Source organism: Mauremys reevesii, linkage group 13, assembly GCF_016161935.1.
Source record: "Mauremys reevesii isolate NIE-2019 linkage group 13, ASM1616193v1, whole genome shotgun sequence".
NCBI lineage: Eukaryota > Metazoa > Chordata > Testudines > Geoemydidae > Mauremys > Mauremys reevesii.
This window is the reverse complement of record NC_052635.1, coordinates 34,593,784-34,605,625: the sequence shown is the minus strand read 5'-3', so window position 1 is coordinate 34,605,625 and position 11,842 is coordinate 34,593,784. Positions and strand designations below refer to the sequence as shown.

At 42.6% G+C, this 11,842-nt stretch overlaps 1 long non-coding RNA gene across 2 annotated transcripts in view; it reads right to left on the bottom strand.

Moving 5' to 3' along the window:
- The window catches only part of LOC120381300, a 32,331-nt gene that overhangs the window by 9,385 nt on the left and 11,104 nt on the right, over positions 1-11,842 (bottom strand). The gene's annotated exons all lie outside the window — the stretch shown is intronic.

The following is an 11,842-nucleotide window of genomic DNA, read 5'->3' as shown; positions in this document are numbered from 1 at the left end:
CCCCCCGTGACATGCCGCCCCAAGCATGCGCTTGGCGTGCTGGGGCCTGGAGCCACCCCTGACCAAATCCCACTCACAGATTTGCCAGTAGAAGTTAGCACAGCAGAACAGACTGAAAACTGGACAGCATACTTCCAAATCTGTGCAGATTGAAATGAACATATTTAAATTTCATTTTTGATTGAAGAGTGACAAATACAAATTAGAAGATGGGAGGAGGAAACTCAGACTCTGAGCCCGGATCAGCCAATGGTATTAACTAGAATCTGAACTGTTTGCTCTAGGTTTGTGGGAGGGATTGTCCACATGGCCATTTTCATTTACACCTTGTTAGCCAGCACATGTGTGTTAGGGCCGGGGCATAACAGATTAATACCATATTATACCCAGCATGTGGGCAGTTATGTTAACCAATTTGTATTATGTCTTTCGCACGTTTTCCACTTTGCTCACTTATGTCAAGAGATATATATCCCACCATACTCTGCAAAGCTAAATGTAGCTTTTGCCATTAGCAAATATAAAGGCTGTCAAAGGCAAGATACATTCATTCTATGTCCTTGTACCAGTAACTTCATGGGCAACTGGTTTGAAATGTAGTATCCAGAAGAGAGATAAGGGAAGGTACAGAACCACAAGTTAAGGAACTCGACAAACTGGTGGGTTGGATCTCAGGTGACACAAAGTGCATTCTAACTTGCAAGCAACAGTAGCATAAATATAAGTGAGTTTGGGGGTATATTTTGAAGACCACCTACTGTGTACGGTGAAAATGCTGTGGGATAAATATTTCTTCCCAAAAGGAGGGGTATGTATGTCTGCTTCATACTGTACTACTTTGTCTTAGACAATAAACTTTGGCTAAGCTTGTTTATTTGGCCTTCTGAACATTTTTAATACTGAACTATAAATGTAGTCAATCAATCAATCAGCTATACTATTAATCAGCACCCTGAAACTGATTGAATTAACAGATATCCGAGCTGCTGTATTTTAACAGCCTTTTTCAATTGCTTATCCCATGGAGGATTTTGCAGGACTCCAGCATCCAGTTATCCCAGCGATGAATTAGGCCTCTTGTCTCAGAAATACAAATCATCAGGGTTTAAAACTAGGATGTAGAGAGCATTATGGAACAGTGAGTTTGGAGGGTCCAACAGAGGTGTCATGAGATCACAAAGGGTATGGCTACACTGCAGTTAAAAACCCACAGCTGGTCCATGCCAGCTGACTTGGGCTAATGGGCTCAGGCTAAGGGGCTGTTTAATTGCGGTTTAGACATTCGGGCTCAGGCTGCAGCCCAGACTCTAGGACCCTGTGAGGTGGGAGCTTCCCAGAGCTTGGGCTAAGCCCAAATATCTACACCACAATTAAAACAGCTTGAGCCAGCTGGCATGTGTCAGCTGCAGGTGTCTAATTGCATTGTAGACATACCCAAAGAGAGCCATTCCCAGAGACCAGGCAGTGGCACAGGGCACGAAAGTAGAGTCATGTTTTATAAATCCTGCCCCCCAGTGGGGAAAAAAGCCTGTAAGGGCATATTTCTAAACTAATGCTTAAAATGCCTAATGCTAGATCCACCAGCTCATTTACTTATCATTGTTCCTTCATTGCCTTCTGAGATGCTATGGTAATGAGCAGTCTGAAAACCTGGAGTGCAACAGAGACTAGATGAGATCCAAGAAACTTCTAAAACTCTGCCTAGTTCACTGCAGCATGCAGGCTCTGTGAATGTTCTGTATTGACTTGTACTGTTACTGTCCCTTTGGGACAATATTGGTTATCTGTTTGGCACTGACCCACCAGTGTATGCAAGTTTAACCATCATCAGTAAAGTTCATGGGCATTTTGCCTGTGTATTGATTAAAGAAGGAGTTCAGAATCTGACCCAAAATAATTAACAACAAAATTACAACTTCCAACTATTGTGTCCGTTTCTTTTGTGTTTCTTTGGAATGCTCCATCATCCCATATTCTCTGAAATCCTCCACAGATATCACCATGGACACCATTAACCATGCTGAAAGCACAGCTGATAAGCTACAGGCCTTACTGATGAGGAAAGCTAGCAAGCTCACATGATATTGGCAGATCTTTCCGCACTCCCTGTCCAATAGCTATTTTACCTCCTCTCTGCCTTGAAGACCTAATCCAGAAATGAATGTCACCTGAACAGAAATAAAGTTCTCTCCTAGCTAGAAGCACAAAGACCCAAATAGACTAATTATAGAATGTGTGTTACATGTATACAAGCTACCATAACCACATTGTTACCCTGTGGCCCTGCTGATAGGCTTTGTACACCCATACGACTCTCTGAAACTAGTTCTGGCACTAATCTTAGCATCTTAAGGCCAAATTTTCAGCTTCTCCTTACCCAAGCCTCTTTTTCTGTTAATCATTTTGTTCCTACTTTTATTTTTTTAATCCAAAAAACAGTTGGAAAATTTGGTCATTAGCATGCATCAAATCCAAAACTCAAGTGGCTAACCTGGAATACACAGTATTATTAGATACTATCATCTGGGGATCTGAGTTAAAAGCCAGGGTTGCTTGCTTCCCAGGCTACGGAGTTGTCAATTTTTGAAACTTCTGTAAATTAAAGTACAGCAGGTCAGCAAGTATTTCCATATTTAGATGTATAAATACTCCACAGATCAGTATATGTTTCTGCAATAAGCACTTCAATAAGTATATGGACATGCATGTATTTCTGTACATTTAATTATATTGGGATGGTAGCAGGATATTGTGTTTTGACATTAAGACATACAGTTGCTAAGCTATGAATCTAAGTAGTACATACACATTTTCATTATCTAAATACTTAATAAAAGAGTCTGATGTATTTCATCCTACAGCTTTTACATTGAAATCTATCAGGTCATCCAAGGGAAAGATGACTCATTGCAAGAGTCACCAATTGCCATAGACTTTGGAGTGTAAAAGCAGCATTAACCCAAAGCAAAATAGGCCAAATGCTGTGCTAGTATAAAGGGTATCTTAAGAAATTGGGCAGGTACACTTTAGAGGAGCACTGGAGTGAGGAAGCTTAAGGCAGTGAGGCATCGTGCGGCAAAGTAAATGGGTCATAAATTATTTTACTTGTAGGGTGCAGTGGAAATAGGGAGAATAAACTCAAAAATGGATGTGACAGTAAAAGAGGGCATGGTATAAGCATGGAAAGAAAAAAGAAGTATAAATTAAGGTTAGCACTTTGCCCCACCATAGGGCCTTGTCTGTACACAAAAGTTGCAGATATCTCTTTTCTGCGGGTGGGAACTACCGTGAGTCCATATACATATTTTCTCCCATTACTGGTTCCCTGGCCTTCCATTTATAGACGTCACTCTGGTTTAAAACCAAGGCAACTCATAAACACTCATAAGGCCATGCTGCTCACACAGGCTTAGTGGATGTCACTGATATCCAGCGCCAATGGGCAATTTTCCACTGTATGCTGAAACTCTAGTCAGTGTTTGTAAACTTTGTAGAGGTTTATACTGCTCATTTTACAAAGGTCCAGCCTCAAAAGATCCATGATAAACCACAGGAGCAGCTGTGTTCAGTCCCGCCTAAAGCTAGAGGATCTGTGATTTCTAAGATATACACTGCAACAGTGCTTCAGTATGAGAGATATATAGATAATGATTTTCATCAGTGGAGAGTTATGAGTCAAATTCAGGATTCAGATTTATGCATCCTACATTGCCATCTACAGACCATTCATGGTATTTCACTCCAGAGGTTTGTAACCTAGTGATAAGCAGGGATCCTAGTTTATACCGTGATTAATCAGAGAATTTAAAAAAAAACAACCAACAAAAAAAACCCCACCTTTTTCTGCTATTAAAATGAAACACTGAAGTTTAGTTTCCCTGGCTACAATATATATAAGTATCAGTTGAATACAACGTTTTATTGATATATTTAAAGTTTTTAAGCAAGTTTGAAGCCTACCATCAATATGAAATTTGTCCTTGCCAAACTCAGTGACACGGTCTTTTGAGATGATTTTTAACATTTTCAGCATCTTTTCATAACTTTAATTACTCACATATGGAGGCTGAAGTGAAATTTTAGATGCATTTACACACAACCCCCTATATACCGTTAAGTAATCTCTGTATGCCAGAAGAGTTTATTGGAGTATGTTTAGCTATGTAAATTTAAAGCGCATTCAGAAAGCAACCCAAGAGGGATAGGTTGCACTCACTGAAAAGTGACACTGGTACTTTCCGTAAAATTTAGTTACTTGTTAGTATGTGTTTTCATTTTTTCACAAAACGTAAAAACTAAAAGATGCTCTTGTAAAAACACACAGCTCACTGGAGTGGCAGACTTGGGGATTTCTGAGCAAGGAAACTGCCTGATGCTGTTTGTTTCTATTGCGTTCAGAGAACAAGGACTTTATATACACTTTTGTAATAAAACAAGATTACACTGAGGATATATCTGACGCTTATCATTTCTCATCCAAATGGAAACATCCCTGCCAGGTTCTGAATTCTGGCGAACTGCTTTGACCAAAGGGGCAACACCTGTTTAGCTGATTCCCATCACTCCTGAGCAAAAAAAAAAAATCTGTTTCTCTGTAAATTAATAAATGTTTTAATCACATGGTAATACTTTAGCTTCTAACTTTGTCAGATAAATTATATGTTGCTTGAGAAACTGCTACCTCCTCTTGCAATATATATGGTTTATATATGTTTAGAAGTGCCCTCCAGAAGAGTGCCCTCCACACACACAAAAATTTGCGCACACAAAAACTCAGTCCCCTGGGCACCTGCAATTTGGGTATTCTAGACCACACTTGTTTTAGGGACCATCTTACACTTCTTCATTGCCAAGATATGTTTATAATTGCATAGTAGTATGAATGTATGCATCTAAGTAGTTAGGCCCAGATCCTAAAAACACTTATTACACATGTGCTTAAGTTTAACCATGTAAGTAGTTCCATGGGACAAAAGTTAATCATGTGCATAAGTGTTTGTAGCATCAGGATCTCACTGCTGTAAATGAACTGAGAAACTGAAAAATTCCACCATACAAACAAAACTATATCCTGTGCACTAATTGCTTATTGTTTTGGGAAGTGTGTTTGAAAATTAAGTCACCATAAACTGAAATATAGACATTACAGGTTCTAAACTGAGCTAACTGAAAAAGACCACAAATGCAGCCTATATGTCTAGACACCTAAAAAATCTATTGCAAAACTGATTACTAATATCACCAAAAGCCAGGGTAGAGCATTAAAATAAGTGAAGAAGGAAGCAAAAATGGCACTGTCATAAGTATAGGATCCCTGAAGTCAATTTGAATGGTTAGTGGTACACATATATTGGCAGAGAACTGTCACACAGCTACAGAACAGTCTGAGCCAGACCCAAAATAAACTAAAACACTGTAAGAGGAAAAATGAAAACAGGACTTTTCATCCTGATTACCCCAGCTTTGTATAAAACAGACTTAGGTCAAGCACTTTGCTCATTCTGAAGGTGCACCTGTGAAGTGGCAGATTTCAAAGTGGGGGGGGGCGCTGCTGCTGCCTCCTGAGCTGAGATCCCTTTCAGCAACAGCATTCCATAAATCTCAAAGTGCAGCAGGGGGAAAATGCCTGGGCTTTGAGGAAGGAATTCACAAATTTATAACACAGCTTTTTGTGTATGAGGCCCCTTCTCTTTGTGAGGAACACATGAATCTCAATCACTTGTGGAGCTGATCCAATGACAGTCTTCAACAATCTCTTTACTTTTCCAAACAGGTAAAGTATCCAAAACTTCCCTATCATAAACCTCAGTAAATTACCTTCTTGCAAGCAAGGCACCCCCTACTGGGCTAATCCATAAATCAGCAGTTTAGAGGAAACCTTTACTGTGTTCTCTTTAGGGTGACTAGATGTCCTAATTTTATAGGGACAGTCTCGATATTTGGGGCTTTGTCTTATATGGGCGCCTATTACTCCCCTACCCCTTTCCTGATTTTTCACACTTGCTGTCTGGTCACTCTAGTTCTCTTCCATGAGAAGCAAAGCACTGAGGCTTGGCTGCTTTGTCAGGGAAGAAGATTGGAAAACAAACATACAAGAAGCCATGCTGAAAATAACATTCTGGCCTCAATTTTCAGAAAAGTTTGGCACACAATAGCACAGACAAAATACGCACCCAATTGATTGAGCCAGCTGTGGTAATCGCATATGCAAATTTGTTGTGTAATTGTGAAAACGTGGGCCAACGGGGCACATTTTCAATGGACCCCCCCCCAAACACCCACAATATTTGTGGATATGTCTAGTTGCACACAGAAATCCTACATTTGCATGCCCTAGTGCTTTATGTAGTGTGTGCCATGCACACACAGTGATATCTCCATTCTGCAGGAGTATTTTTGTCTGCTATTGAAAATGTGACCCTCTGAATCCTTAGGAAGAGTACAGAAATTCAGAGTTTAGAGAGACATCCTGGATGAGATTTTCAAAAGGGCTGGGTTCAGTGTGGCCTTAGCTTTGTCCCCTCTGTCAATAGGCAAACCCACTGTGACCTCAGTGGGAGCAGAGTTAGGCACAATAAGGAGTAATGTGTAAAATCTCACCCTCTTTTTTTATTTGTCCCTAAGATTTGCAAGGCTTTGGGAAGTTGTTCAGAGTTTATTTATGATTTAAGTTGCCTCTTTTTTTTGGTGTTGTACAAGCATGGATTAAAAACAGTCTCTGCACCTCAAAGAGCTTATAATAACAAGACACAACAGATAAATGGGACAAACAAACAAGTGGGGCTGGGGTAAAAAGAAAAAGGTAACAATTAATACGAGCATTTTTCCTGTAGACTGGCTGTGCGCACAGTGCAGCTTTGCCACCTGCCTAATTGATAGGTACTGCCCTGTAAGCATCGCATCAGAAGTGAGATCTGAAGGAGGAGAAGGGAGCAGATTAATTAACTTTGGGGGTGGAGTGGAAGTTTGTGGGTGATGTGAGCAGCACTTGAGGCCATTGCAACATCAGCACAGATACAGAAGGCATGTTGTCAGCCTCTTCCTATTACTGACGCCTTCAGAGGGGAAAAAAGGAAAATAAAAATTGTCACACAAACAAAAATTCCTGGACCTATAGAACAACACATCCAGTGAAACAGCCATAGCTTTTCCAGAACTGCTATGTCTAAATGCAAAGGCATGAGATACTTGTGAACAAAAAGCATCTTCCTCTGATGCCGTATCAAGTCCACCACTCCTGTAGAACTGCCCTGTATCAATGGAACCGTTTAATATGGTCAGAGTGAATCTAGTGATTCTAGAACTAGGAGGCACAACTTTTGGGTTCTATTCCCACTATCAACCCTCCTGTGTTGTGAGACACTGGACAAGTCACAAGATAATCTCTCCCCTTTGCTCAAGTTCAGCCATCTATAAAATGGGTACATGACGGGGACTGGTCCACTCACCATGCCTAGTGGCTCATCTGGGGAATTAGCTCCGCTACCTGGTCTGACCCCGCTTCCTGTGACTACTCAGTCTGTCATTCTCCTCAGTTACTCCATGGCCTCTGATGTACCGGAGGCGGCAGCACTGTCCTTTTCATAGCTTAGCGCTCTGGCTAAGTCATATTAAAGTTCTCCCCCCTTCCAGGGTATCACAAGCTGTTTGAGGCAAACTGTCGCAGGCAGTCCACTCCCTACCTCTTGGTCTGTGCCACTCCTCCAGTGACCAGTAGGGAGGTTCCAGTCCAAGGACCCCTCAACCCAGAAGCACTGGGATTTTACTCTCCCTGTCCCTTCCCTGGGCAGCTTCCTGCTCTTCCCCATGTATCAGGGAGTGCAACTGCAGGTTTTCCTCCCTCATTGCAGCCTACCCACTTCCTCTCTTTATAAACCCTGCCCAGCTCCTCCCCTGGCTGGACTTCATCTGCAATTCAGCCTTAGCACTCCCTAGGTACAGCCTAAGGTTAATTTGCCTAATTTACCCATTCAGGTCTTGTGTGGGGTGGACACCCCCTTGCAGATAATATTTTACTTCCCAGGGATGTTGTGATGCTGCTTCAGTCAATGTTTACAATCTGAGATCCTGGAGTGAAAAGTGCAAAGCGTTATTCCCATCAACGCCCACCTGGTGCAAAAGATTCCCACGAATAGCGTAAATATTTCTCATGCAATATGATTGCTCTCTAAAAGTCTGGGACACGGAGGCAGGAGCTAGGGAAAAGAGGTAAAAGGAGGGGGCTTGTGATAAAAGACAAGAGCAGATAGAATAAGGAAGGGCAGAGTTTTGAAGGGCCTGGAAGGTGAAGATGCGAAGTTTGAACTTGATCCGATGAAGCAAAGGGTGTAGGGATTCAAAGAGGGGGTGATGGGCTCAGAGTGACCAGGAAGAAAGTCCATCCTAGTCGCTGTGCTGTATGGACTGGAGGGGGCTATGTTGGAGAGAAGGAGCTTGTCACCAGGGGCGGCTCTATGTATTTTGCCACCCCAAGCACGGCAGTAAGGCGGCTTTCGGCAGCATGCCTGCAGGAGGTCCACTGGTAGCGCAGATTCGGTGGCATGCCTGCGGGAGGTCCGCCAGTCCCGCACCTTCGGTGTACCTGCCGCCAAATTGCTGCCGAAACTGCGGGACCAGCAGACCTCCCGCAGGCATGCCGCCAAAGGCAGCCTGACTGCCGCCCCCACGGCGACCGGCAGGCCGCCCCCCGCGGCTTGCCACCTCAGGCACGCGCTTGGTGCGTTGGTGCCTGGAGCCGCCCCTGCTTGTCACAGTAAACAGGGCTGGAGATGGTGTGGGCCTGGTGAGCTTTGACTGTATGAACAGAAAGAAAATATCAAAAGTTTAGAAATATTATGAAGGAAGAAGTGCCAAGCTTTGGATATAGCCTGGATCTGCAGAGCAGGGAGTCGAAAATGAGCCCTAGGTTACAGGCCTGAGTGACAGGGAGAATGGTGGTGTGGTCAACAGTGACAGAGAAAGGCAGAAAGAGAGAAGGTGAGGAGCTCAGTTCTAATAGTCAGTGATGGGGGAGGCAGGGCAGAGAGGCCCGCATATGTGCCTGAATTGGGCCTGATTATTATTACATCTTTGGTCACCCACAGGCTCAGTAACAGAACTGTAGTCTAGATCGGATGGTTCCAAAAATATATTTGAAACCTATAATACACAGCGTACATCTTTTGGGAGTGCTTCCTGTACATTCATCTTACACCTGAAAAACTACCCATGATGCCATCATATGTTACCTTAAGTATGTTTGTGTTTGTATGAGAAAAAAATGAAATCCCTTATTGTCCCTTAAAAAGTTAAAACCCTTATCTGCCTTACAGAGAACTAACCATTCCTTAGCTGGTGGAGGCAAATACTTTTATCATAAGATCTGGTCTTCTGTTCAGTATTCATGGGCAGGTGAATTCCCCTTTGTGTAGGAGAATTAATTTCCTAGTTAAAGATGGGAGATGAGCCATTTTAAATTTGGAAATAATCTTTCTTCCCAAGCAGAGAGTCAGTCTCCTAGCAACGGCAGGAACACCTTGTGAATAAAACAACAGTGATTTGCACAGAAGGGCTTCATGCCAGGGGCAGGGAGAGCTGCAAGAATGTTCAATTGTCAGTTTCTTCCTTCGGTGATCCATTATGAATGATTTTGTCAGCAAAATCTGTGGCAAATGCACACCTCAGGGCCGCGGTGAAATAGGGAAGGAAGGGATCTATTTCTAAGTACCTACATGGCCTCTATCACCATAGTATCTGAGCACCTCCCATGCAGTTATAGATCGTCAGTAACAACTCTCCCTTCCTTCCTTCCTAGCCTGTAGGGAAAATAGTTTGATTAGTTTCGGGGGGTGGGGGGAAGGGAGTATATATTTTTATAAGTGTATTGTGTTTGAGTGTGAATTTATCAAGGCAACAATAAGTTGAAGAAATTAGTTTTGCATTTTGTTCTGAAGGGATAAATCCAAGGACGTACTTGTCTCTTGCAGGAGTGAGTGACATAGACTAGGTCCAATTGGCAAATTCTGTCCCCTGAACTCATGATGAGCCTCCCCTATACTACTTAACAGTTTCATTGTTCCAGAGGGAGGCAGCCACCATGGGAGTCATGGTTCTACAGGGAGAAATTATCTCTCCAGTACTACAGCGGATCCCACAAAAGGCTCTGCATCACACATGTTCGTTTGGAGACTTTGAGCAGGACTCCTTACTTAGTGGTGAGTGTACAGGATCTGAGACTGGGAAGGCCAAAACCAAACTCATACATTTAAAAAATAAACAAATGCAAGCCCCTTTAAGAAGGCCTCCAAACCAACCCCGGCTGCAGAGTTCCCTGTGCCATTATTGCTTTAGGAGGCAGGCAGACTTTCTCCCTTTCCCAGAAGCAGCAGGTCAGGGAAGAAGCAACTTAATGAAGTTCATAAAGCTCTTAACTCCCAGCCTTGAACCAGAGCAACCAAACGCAGGGCTTGTCTACACGGTGGACTATTCTGTGCATTTGTGCATTCACTGGCCTGTATAGACCCTACTGCCGCACACTAAAAGTTTGCTAATGCACATTAATGAAGTAGTCTCATGCAGAATGCTACATAACTAGTATGTTACATTACAGTACTACCTTAAAACACACTAGGGAATTTTTAGTGCGCACCAGCAGGTCCACATATATCTGTTACTACACACATGCTAGTGTGCACTAAAATATACTCCCCTGTAGTGCAGACTACACACTATGTAGACAAGCCCTTAAAGTCAGAAAACAAAAGTCTATAGGTCCTAGGCCAGTGTCCCAGTGCTTGAACGAACCTGCAACCTGTAGCCATCAGCATGACTTCTGGTCCACCCCACACCCATCGCACACATACACGCTTTCCTTGCTCAACTTCCTTTTCCTGTTTATATAGCCCTGGCCCAAGGACAGGGCAGGGTGCTTCTGGATTGTGCCCAGACTGTCTTGGCTGTAAACTCTAGATTGATTCTTAAAGGGGCGGAACACCCCACCACAGGGAGGAAGTTTAGAGATCAGAACACTAGGGTGAATACCAAATGTTACAGATGAGAATGGAAGAGCTACTGCAGAGAAAACTCCTAGGACAACCTGCACTACTGAAAGCAAGCACCACAGATGGAATACATTTTGTTTAGAAAGAAAATAATTTCCTTCTATGCTTTAGGGAAAACATATGTGCTTTCTCTCTTTGCTGACAGAAATAAAGAATTAAAGGGGTAGATCTAGTGTATTAATTGAACATATGCACGTACAAGAGGAAAGTGCAACTGGATGCATAATTTGCACATGTTACAGCGTCACAGTTGCTTTTACTGCAATTATTCACTCAGCTCTAAGGCTGACCATATCCGTAACAGCCAAGAGGTACAGTACCAGGGTCATTTATACAAATTCATTTTCTGACCACAGACCTATTTAAGAATATGGGAACTGCAGAGATAATTCTGCAAACTCTCATAGGTAGATTAGACAGACTGTGCATCCTAACTAATTTAAGCAATTATGATGCACCAACCATCGCAGTATCTTGAATCCACAAGCTGCCCAAGGAACCTACCTCATGAATTAAAGGTGAGATTTTCAAAAGCACTCCGTGCTGGCCTAATTGCTCCCATTGAATTCTGTCCCTACTGAAATCCAAGTTTTACTACTGACTCCAAAGAGAGCAGAGTAAGACCTATGATGAGAGCTTATAAAATTCCACCTTAAAAGTATAACAGCTCTTCTTTTACACATCCCATGATGTTGGAATTTTGTTAAACTCCTTCACCAAGAGAAAGTAGGTACTTTCAAGTGTCGCTTTCCTCTCCAGCACTTAGAGTCTGTATTTTACGAGAGGGACGGGGGAAAGATATT